This window comes from Myotis davidii, unplaced genomic scaffold (assembly GCF_000327345.1).
Source record: "Myotis davidii unplaced genomic scaffold, ASM32734v1 scaffold93, whole genome shotgun sequence".
NCBI lineage: Eukaryota > Metazoa > Chordata > Mammalia > Chiroptera > Vespertilionidae > Myotis > Myotis davidii.
The window spans coordinates 11,937,180-11,948,595 of record NW_006292095.1 but is presented as its reverse complement, the minus strand read 5'-3'; the positions used below and the strand labels follow the sequence as shown (position 1 = coordinate 11,948,595).

General features: G+C 42.9%; 1 long non-coding RNA gene across 1 annotated transcript in view; it reads right to left on the bottom strand.

Annotated features, from left to right (window-relative positions):
* Nucleotides 1-4,237, bottom strand: part of LOC107183385 — an 18,489-nt gene extending 14,252 nt beyond the window's left edge. Inside the window, exon 1 of the long non-coding RNA XR_001514176.1 lies at nt 4,227-4,237. This is a non-coding gene — a long non-coding RNA (uncharacterized LOC107183385). The remainder of the gene's footprint in view (nt 1-4,226) is intronic.
* Nucleotides 4,238-11,416: the final 7,179 nt, after the last annotated feature.

The window sequence follows — 11,416 nt, the reverse complement described above, 5'->3', positions numbered from 1 at the left end:
TGCCAAGCACAGTGGTGGTGGCGTGAGCCTCTCCCACCTCTGCGGCAGTGCTAAGGCACAGTGAGCCAAGAGACAAGGAACAGCGAGCAGGCAGGCGATAAGAAGCAAGGACTCTTGGACTGAGAGAGGGATGTCCTGAGCAGGCCTAGGCTGGCAGGCAGACATCCCCTGATGGGTGCCAGACTGCAAGAGGGCACAGCCCACCCCTCCTCCCAGTGCACAAATTTTGTGTGCTGGGCCTCTAGTCTCTACATATGATCCCAGGAAGCAAGAAAAGGGAAACTTGGTTCATTCAATTAACAAACATTCATTAAAAAGTTACCATAGCCTGGCACTGTTGGGGTGCTGGGAATTCAAAGATGACAAAGACAGGGTCATGGTGCTTGAGGAACACACACTCCAGTGGGGAAGACAGGTTTGTACATAATGAACCAGGCAGCCAAGTGACCGAGTCTATCAAGGAGAGACAATCAATTATTCTGCAAATAGTGATGAACAGGGACGGATTCCCAGTGGGAAGGGTGTTTCAAGCTGGCCTGTACAGATAGAGAAGAGAGAAGTTATTCCACGAGCCACAAAAGACAAAAGCAAGAAGGTGGAAATGCAGTGTTCATTGAACACCCAGAAGAGCCAACGCCACCAATAAAAGTCCTTCGGTTGATCTCTTCCCCTTACCCCCGCCCTCCCCTACTTTCCTTCTGGGGATTGATAGCCTGATCGCTGTTTCTCAGTCTTTGGGTCTGTCCCTTTTCACCAGTCTATGTTGTTCTCTATAATCCGGAAATGACAAATTCTTAATGCTTTCTTTTCCCCACAGTAGCTTTGAGTTACTTTGGGTCTTTAAGGAAAGTAAGCAAGAAAGTAGCTTTGCCCATCGGAGATGGAAAAGAGGTTACAGTAGTACATTGGAGCTTCATTTTAGTTTTCATTGCCAGAAGCCACTGCATTGGCCAAGTTCGACACATTTACAACTGGAACTCCTGAATATTCTGATTGGCTAGGCTAAGTAACCTGCCTAACCAATCAGATCGACCATCTCTGGGGCAACTCCAGATTAGCTGGAAACTCAACTTCACGACTGGCAAGATTCCCACCGGCAGTTCATCTTCTATCTAAAGAGGCATCCTGACTGTGATTTCTGGCAGGAGCTAGTAATACCACTGCTTGCTAACAGCTTCATTGATAACTTGCCCCAAGAGGGATCCTTCTTCCATCCGTGAGGGCCAAGTTGTTTCTGCTGTGGCGAACTGGGCTGCCTGGGGCTGATAATCTAAGGAGTTGTATCACCTGCCAATATGACCAAGTTTAAGACCCTCAGACTAACCCTCTAAGGCAGTGGTTCTCAACCTTCCTAATGCCTCGACACATTAATACAGTGCCTCATGTTTTGGTGACCCCCAATTTCATTGTTACAAATTGAACATAATTAAAGCATAGTGATTAATCACAAAAACAATATGTAATTATATATGTGTTTTCCGATGGTCTTAGGCGACCTCTGTGAAAGGGTCGTTTAACCCCAAAAGGGGTCACGACCCACAGGTTGAGAACCCCTGCTCTAAGGGCTGGGTACTGTTTTGTTTAATACTTTATTATAGCTTAAGTTCTTCAGCTTGAAAACTCCTGCTCTCAGGGGTACAACAGAAGTAGCCTGCGGGATTGGGCTGAGGGTTAGGGAACCCACGGGTGCACAATCGGGCAGGGGAGCGACCGTGGGAGGGCTCCAGGGTGTGTCGGGTCCATCTTGCTCAGTCCCGATCAACCAGACCCCAGCAGCAAGCTAACCTACTTGTCGGAGCATCTGCCCCTTGGTGGTCAGTGCACATCATAGTGGCTGGTCGACCAGTTGACTGTCTGCCCCCTGGTGGTCAGTGCGCATCATAGCGAGCAGTTGAGCAGTCTTAACATATCATTAGTATATTACACTTTGATTGGATGTTCAGTTCTGCCGTTCAGTCTATTTGCATATTACCCTTTTATTATATAGGATATAAAAGCCTAAGCAACTGTTCCACTGTTCAACCATTTGGTCATTCACCAGCATGAAGCACAATGACCACCAGGGGACAGACACTCTGACTGGTAGGTTGCTGCTGGGGCCCGCTTAGCCCCAAATCTGGTTCACCCACACCCTGGACTCAGAGAGGAGGGTGGAGGGAGCCCGATTCCTCATGGAATTGGCCGTGGTTTAGTTTGCTGCTGGGGCCCTATAGGCCCCAAATCTGGTTCACCCACACCCAGACCCAGAGAGGAGGGAGGAGGGAATATGTCTGAAGACCAACTATTGGCACAATGTACCTCTGCAGCCATCGTCAACGAAATGTATCTGAAGACCAACTATTGGCACAACATACCATTTGAGTGATGATTCCATCAATTCAACGGATGATGCCAAAAAGGAAAATTTTCCCATCGAATTTCTTAATATTATTACTCCTTCGGGAATGCCATGTCATAAATTAAAATTGAAATTAGGTACAATCATCATGCTACTGAGAAATCTTAATAGTAAATGGGGTCTTTGTAATTGTACTAGATTTACTATCAAAAGATTGTGATCTAACATAATCGAAGCTGAAGTGTTAACAGGAGCTGCAGAAGGAGAAGTTGTTCTGATTCCAAGAATTGATTTGTCCCTGTCTGACACTGGCTTCCCATTTAAATTAATTCAAAGACAGTTTCCAGTGATGCCAGCATTTGTGATGACTATTAATAAATCACAAGGACAAACTCTAGACAGAGTAGGAATATTCCTACCTAAACCCGTTTTTGGACATGGTCAGTTATATGTTGCTTTCTCTCGAGTTTGAAGAGCATGTGACGTTAAAGTTGTAAATACTTCATCACAAGAGAAATTAGTCAAGCACTCTGAAAGTACTTTTACTTTAATGTGGTATACAGGGAGCTATTAGAATAAGTTTAATCAATTTATCAGTCATTGTTTGTATCAATATTGTTTTTATATCATGCTTTTATATCATGTTTTTTTTGTTGTTACATCATGTCTTTGTTGTTGTTATATCATGTTGTTATTGTTTATTTATTAAAATAAATTTATATATTATTTTCATATACCGTATTTGCCGGCATATAAGACGATTTTTTGGCCCTGAAAAATATGCCTCCAAGTGGGGGGTCGTCTTATACGCCAGGTACACTTCAGATAGACTGCCCATAGTGCTTGCCCCGTGCCATAGTGGCCTCCCGATGCCCGCCCACTTCATTCCACATACCGTTCAGGCATCAGCAGCGCTGCTGGGTATATGCTCGGCTGTTATGCGATTTTGCTGTTATGCGATTTTCCCACACTCGCAAAATCGCACACAGCCAACCATACACCCAGTATGGTATCGCGATTCGCGATTTTGCGCTATCATGGTGCCTGTTAGAATGTTGAAGAGCTCGCACTTGCGCACTAGTGAGGTCCCAGGGAGAGGCTGATGCAAGGGTGGACCAGACTGCTATAGTGACAGGGCGGGCAAACAGGGAGCAGGGACCAATCAAATCAGGCTTTGTATACAGCTAACAGCCAACCACAATACTGCCCCATTGTACAGTACAGCATAGAAAATGTCGACCAGTCAAACCCCTATCATCCCTATCATGGCACCAAGATGTCGTTGATGAACTTTTAATATCAGATGATGAAGAGGAGTTTGAAGGCTTTTAAGGTGAAACTGTCACGCCAGCAAACTTGCTAGGGACTTGCCCGGCACTTGCTCTCTCCCTCTATTTGTTATCTTACTTCTATCATTGACAGTCCCTCGAGGTTGTGGGCTGCTTGCCTGTGTTCCTGAGAAGCATCTCCGGTACCAGTCTATAGAGTGTGTTTTCTTTAGTGAATTACCGGTATGTTTACCGGTAATACACTTGCACTGTTTTATGTATATGTTTGATTACATACAGCCTTGTGACAGTTTTCCTGCATGTCATAAGCATTTGAATATAAATTAAAATGTTAAAATCAAATCTGATATTGTTTTACCTTTTATTTGGTGTGTGGAAGGTGTGCGGAAGAGGGGGTAGTCTTATACGGCAAGTATATAACAAACTCTGTATTTTGAGTGGAAATGCTAAGGGGTCGTCTTATACGCCCAGTCGTCTTATACGCCGGCAAATACGGTATATTTTATTAATTTTTTTCATCTCTGACACTTCTATTATAGTGAACGGGCTAATAGTGATATTAAGATATCTCTTCTAATTAATTCCCTTTCAATGTGCACGAATCAATGCACCATGGCACTAGTCTATATATATAAAAGCCTAAGCAACTGTTTGACTGTTCGACCGGTATCTATGATGTGCACTGACCACCAGGGGCAGGCGCTCAACACACAGGCATAGAAACATGGAACAAACTGATGAATCTAAGAGGGAAGGGGGGAGGAGGGGCAGGAAGAGATTAACCAAAGATCTTATATGCATACTAGAGGCCTGGTGCATGGATTTGTGCACCAGTGGGGGTACCTTGGCCTGGCCTGCAGGGATTGGGCTGAAACTGGCTCTCCAACATGCCCTGAGAGGTTCCGGATTGCGAGAGGGAGCAGGCCGAGCTGAGGGACCCCACCGGTGCACGATTCTGTGCACTGGGCTTCTAGTATATATATATAGTACACACACACACACACACACACACACATGTATCCTTTAAGTTATGACTCCCTGTATTCTCCTGTCTGTTTCTCCAGTCTTAGGGAGAGTGTTTGCCCTCTTTCCTCCCATCTCCTACAAATCCAGTAAGAGCTGTTAATTTTTCAATCTGTCCAGCATTTTAGTTGCTATTAGGCTGGTGTGGCAGCTTCCAAATTCCTTATACTCAGAACTGGAAACCAGAGTCTGCCCTCAATTTTTAAGACAGAAAATACACTTTTTAAAGTTTAATTTGAATGAATTAGGATTTCTGGGAGAATATGCCAACATTTCTTGAGATGCTTGGTATTACAAATCTAGGCTTGAGTATTTCAGGTTTGCAGACTTGGATGAGAAAAGACTGACCTTGCATAGGGAAGAAATTCTAGAATGTGGGAGAAGAAATATTGAGAAATGTGTGTGTGGGGGGGCGCGGGGGGGGGTTGGACAGTAAAAGTACACAGACTCTTCACAAAATGGGATCTCTACAGAAATATGAGTTTTTATTAAAATACTTTATTGAGCTATAATCTATATTAATAATAGCTTAGGTGGCATCATGCCCTCATGTCACCACAAGATGGCTGTCACAAGATGGCCACATGCACAGTGGAGGTGTGGCCTGGAAGCCACTTTATGCAGTGAGGCATGGGGGTCCCACGGCTCTGTGCAGTGCAGAGGAGGCCGGTCCTGGCGGAGGAGGTAGTTTGCGGCAGGGGAGGGCAGCTGGAGGTGATCAGCCAGCAGGGGAGGGCAGTTGTGGGTGATCAGGCTGGCAGGGGAGCAGTTAGGCATCAATCAGGCTGGCAGGGGAGCGGTTAGGGGGCAATCAACCTGGCAGGCAGAAGTGGTTAGGGGCAATCAGGCAGGCAGGCAGGTGAGCAGTTAGGAGCCAGTGGTCCCGGATTGTAAGAGGGATGTCCAAATGCTGGTTTAGGTACAATGCTGCAGGGACATCCCCCGAGGGGTACCCGATTAGAGAGGGTGCAGGCCAGGCTGAGGGACACCCCTCCCATACATGAATTTCATGCACCGGGCTTCTAGTTGATATATATAATATTGCATTAGTTTTCTGTGTACAACATAATGATTTGATATATGTATATATTGCAAAATGATCACCAACATAAGTCTAATTAATATCCATCACCACACATAGTTAAAATTTTTTATGCTATGAGAATTTTTAAGATCTACTCTCCTAGCAACTTTCAAATATACAATACAGTGTTGTTAACCATGCTGCACATTGCATTGCCAGAACCTATTTATCTCATAATTGGAAGTTTGTGCCTTTTGACCCCCTTCACCCATTTCTCTGGTCCTCCACCCCACACCTCTGGCAACCACCAATCTGTTCTATCAGTGCATTTTCAAAAAAGATTCCACTTATAAGTGATATCATATGGTATGTCTTTCTCTGCCGGACCTATTTCACTCAGCATGATGCCATCAAGTTCCATCCATGTTGTCACAAAAGGCAGATTTTCTTCTTCTTATGGTTGAATAATCCATTATATATATATATCACATCATGTTTACCTATTCATCTGCCGACGGACTCTTAGACTATTTCTATGTCTTGACTATTGTAAGTAATGTTGCAGTGAACATGGGTTGCAGATACCTTTTCAAGAGAGTGTTTTTGTTTCCTTCAGACAAATCTCTAGAAGTGAAGGTGCTAGATTATATGTAGTTATATATATTTTTTATTTTTTGAGGAACCTCCATACTGCTTTCCACAGTGGCTATACCAATTTACATGTCTACCAACAGTGCACAAGGGTTCCCTTTCTCCACATCTTCACCAACATTGTTATTTCTAATATTTTTTATAATAGCCATCATGACAGTGATACCTCACTATGGTTTTGATTTGCATTTCCCTGACTATTAGTGATGTTGAGCACCTTTCATGTATGTGCTGGCCATTTGTGTCTTCTTTGGAAAAAACATCTCTTTGGTTTCTCTGCCCTACTTTAAATCAGGTGTTTGGTTCTTTTCTATTGAGTTGTATGAGTCCCTTATATATTTAGGATATTAACCCCTTATTAGATATATACTTGCAATATTTTTTCCATTACGTAGGTTGCCTTTTCATTTTGTTGATGGTTTCCTTTGTTGTATAGACTCTTTCTAGTTTGATGTAGTGCCACTTGATTATTTTTGCTTTTGCTGCCTAGTTTTTGTTCCTTGTCTCTTTTTTCCACATTGTGGCTGACTCTTTTTTATTTCCAGAAGACAGGGAACTGGTGGGTCAATTATGAAAGTAAGATCCACAGCACAAGCTTAGCAGAAGGGTTGTGGGGAAAACTGCTTCAGTGGAGGGTTAAGCCCACCAGTTAGCACTTCCCTTCACTCACAGCTGAACGCACGTTAGTATTATGACAGATAATCTAGAAGGGTAAGATGATAGTGGGAGATTCCTTCAATACAAACCCAATCTCCCCTGGATTTAAAATCTCAATTAGAAAAAGTAGACTTCAAAAAATAAGTTTACAAAAAATGTTTAAATTTCTAGATGACAGAAGCATTCTTATTCTTTTCTTTTTTCTAAGCTCTGACCCCATGGGAGGAAAGATATACTGTTTATAAGATCCTACAGACCAAAAGATTCTCTCTTTCTTCTTTGCTGGGCATCTAGAAATCTTTAGGTTACTTGAATCTTAAATTAATCCATGTTGTGCAATCTACAATCAATCAGGGAGATTTTTCAATGGGTTGCCTACAATTCTATCATAATTGGTTTATTATACTTTCTTTTCTTTTCCTTTCTTTTCTTTTCTTTTTAAAATATATGTTTATTGATTTCAGAGAGGAAGGGAGAGAGAGATAGAAACATCAATGATGAGATAGAATCATTGGTTGGCTGCCTCCTGCACACCCTCCACTAGGGATGGAGCCTGCAACCTGGGTATATACCCTGACGGGGAATTGAACCGTGACCTCCTGGTTCATAGGTCAACCCTCAACCACTGAGCTATGCTGGCTGGGCACTTCTTTCTTTTTAAATACAATACAATTCAATAGCTTCATTCATTCCTCTCCTAACCTACAGTCTCTCAAATTGACAGTTCCAAATCAGCCATTTAGCAAGTGTTTTCTCCTATTCTGTGATTTGCTTCTTCACCTCTAAAATAGACTGCCCACTTGCTTGGAAGGTGTGACTAAAGCTCAGACTCAGCTTGTCTGGCCTGTTCACAAGGGAAGTTTTGCCATAAAAGATGAATTGCAAAGAAATAGCTAAGTAGAGCAAAAATAGTCAATGCAATTACCCTTTGGTGCATTTTTGGGCTAATGATATTTAAATCAATAAGGCTGAAAAATAAAAATAAATGTCAAACCAAATACCAAAGAATGAATAACCTACTGCAAGATTGCTAGAATCATTAGCAGTTCCCTGGGCTCTGAAATTGCTCTGAGAACCATGTCAATACACAAGTCTCATGGTAAATCCAAACATCTAAAAAGCCAATACTTATTTTGTCAAAGGCACAAATGTAAATCTAACTCAGACTATGAACAAATTAACACATGTGCTCAAGCTGGGGCAGTTACCAATTATTGTTAAAATAATATTTCTATCAAGAACTTTTCTTCTAAAACTCAAAATCCTAGAGAATCCTAAAAGTTGTAAAGGACTTAAGAAATTATCTAATTATCTTCCTTTTATAGATTTGAAAGCTGTGGCTCACAAAAGTTAAGTGACTTGTTCACAGTCACATTGCTGGCCTGTGCCTCTTGACTAGCCCAATGACCTTTAAATGTTCATATCTTGACACCCTTATCTTAAGTAACACCCAATGATCTCTCCCCCATTCTGCTGCAAAAGACCATCTTCTGCTGATAGATCTTGGCCCTCAGAGACCACACCAAAGATTCCTTTGTCATTGGTCATTGGAAGTAGATCCAAAAGGACATTTTAGGGTCAAACTTTTTCCTGTGTGTAACTTCCAAATGGGGACTTTCATGTTGCAAAGACTGATACTCCAGCTCTGGGGTGTTTCACCTGCCCTACTGAACGACACCTGTCTAGAACTGAGAATAGACCCTGTCTGTTCTCTAAGTGGAAAATTTACTTTCTTAAAGATCATGAAAGTAGGCTGGCATATGTTTTGCTAAAACCAAAAACTCAGCTGTGTTCCCTCAAAATCTTTTCACTGAACATGAAAATCTTTATGGTATGCTTTAGAGGTTTTAAGATCTATGAGAATAGTGACAGAAGGAGTAGAGAGAACTCACATAAAAGGAGTGTGAAACATGGAAGGCACCTTGCTAAACACAGTAAGTTTTGTAGCTCATGAAATTCTTAGAACCATCCTGTTTTCCAGTGGAGGAAGTGGAAACTCAGAGAACTAAAGTTTCCTGCAAGGCCCCTCAGCTGAGTGGTAGCCAGAGCCTGGGCTCCTCATCATGGTGTCTCTCAGGTCATCTCCACCACAAAGACCAGCTGCCCTCATTCCAGTAGTCTTGCCCTCCCGGCTCCTCACTGCAGTGCTTCTTAGGCTGGCTCTACCCTGTTTTGGGTTCCCAACCTCTACGAAGTGTCTGTGGCATGAGAAAAAGAGCCCAGACAGGTATGGGTTTAAAACCCAACTCACCACACATAGCTATGAAATCTTGGGCAAATTGCTTAGTCTGTAGGTCTCAATTTCCTCACCTATCCTATATAATAAAAGCCCAGCAACTGAACAGTGGAACAACCAGAACAACTGCTCCACTAGTCACTATGACTCACACTGACCACCAGGGGGCAGACACTCAACACAAGAACTGCCCCCTGGTGGTCAGTGCACTCCCACAGTGGGAGCAACCACTCAGAGGGTGGATCCACAGCCACTTGGCTTACCGGGATGAGTCGAATTCCCACAGAGGGCTGATCCCTACAGGCCACGCCCATCAGCAATACATGAATCCCATGCACCGGGCCTCTAGTTAAATATACAGTTCTTTTGCATTGTGGACTCATTTTTTCCAAGGGTCAGATTCTGTAATGAGCAAGTAAACAAAGACAATTAGGTGTGTCCTTGACATTTCCTTAAGGAGGTGCCACTTGGAGACCCCTGTATGTGACAGGCACCTTTCTCCACTGGGGATGCAGAGGTGGTCAAGACAGATGAGGTCCTGCTCTTTTCGGATTTAGCCATTTGATTGAGGTTGAGAGTCATCACCTACCAGTGAGTATTAATGCTGTTCAAAGTCTTAGGTAGGGCTAGGGAATGATGAGGAGATGGCACTTCAGTGGGGATCTGAGTGACATTTTTGGCCTCTAGGAGAAGATGAATGGAAAGAGCACCCAGGAAGAGAGAACAGCTAGGATAAAGCTCCTAGGGATAAAATGAGTCAGAGCAAATCAGGCTAAGGGGAGGGTGGTCTGGAAGTTTAAGACTATATATGTGGTTTTCCCCCAAGGATCTTTAAAACACTGATATTCCTACTATCATCACACAGCTGGAGTTTAGTCCCACTTACTACCTCTAATTTGTGAAATGGTAAGGAGCATGGACACTGGAGTGAGAGAGCCTGGGTTTAAATTCTGACCCTGCCATCTACTAGCTATGCATTTGGACATGTTACTTCAATCCGCTGTGTCTCAACTACCTCATCTTTAAAATGGGGACAATGATAGGTCTACCCACTAGAGTTGTTGTGAGGATAAAAGGATTTAATACATGTTAAGCCCTTGAACTAGTTCCTGGCACATATTAAGGCCATTAAATACCATTTCCTATAGGAAAAAGGAGAGAGAGAAACATGGGGTAACACATTGTAGCTTTGTAGCCCCTCAACTCCCTGTGAGATGAAAGTGAACATAGGTGGCTTTCATCGCATCATCTTGGCAGTCATTCTGGTAAAAGTAATCTCTGCAAAGCTGGGGACCCACTGGGTCATCTCTCTCTTACATTAGAGGAAGAGGGAGGTGATACCTCAGTCATTTACACAGCATGCGGATAATGTAAAAACAACAGTGCAATGTCCAAATCTGCCTCCTAAAAGCATTGCTAAGAAATTCACCATCCCTGAGACATAGGCAGATGGTGAGATCCCTTGACATATCTGGAGGCTTTATAGAGTAATAACGCTAGGAAAATGCTATTATAAAAATCCTGGGTTAGAAACTTCTAATGCCTGATGACCTTTACTGCTATCCCCTTCAGCTCCTGCCGTTTCTATCTTAAAACTTTTGAAAATTATTTTTAAATGTAATAGGAAGAATTATCAATCGATTAAGGAAAACAAACCCATCTAATTAATGACTGTTCATGGGAAGAGAGCTTGCTGCTGCAGGGCTAGACAAATGCCAACCCAAAGCTATGAAATCGCCCCAGCAACATGGTTCAGTTCAATTATTTTGTCCTCACTCAGTCAAGTAATTGATATCTGATTATTTTGCCTGGTGGGTGTTGATGGAGAGGGAGTGATTTCTCCCTGGGCTGGACCAGCATTGCAAACAGCTTCTGGACTGTGGCTCAAGGAACAAAAGAATGTACAGCACAGGGAACATAGTCAATCATGCCGTAATAACTATGGATGGTCCCAGGTGGGTACTGGAAATATCAGGGGGAACACTGTAAAGTATATCATTGTCTAAGCACTGTGCTGCACATCTGGAACTAATATAAAATAATATTGAATGTAAACTGTAATTGAAAGTTAAATTTTAAAAAAAAAGAATGTACAGGGCAGGCTCAGCTAGTGACTGCGTCCTCAGACCAACTCACCTGAGAAAACAGAGACAGGGTAGCCACCCATGAGTTCAGAGTAGAGACAGTCCCCAGTCACC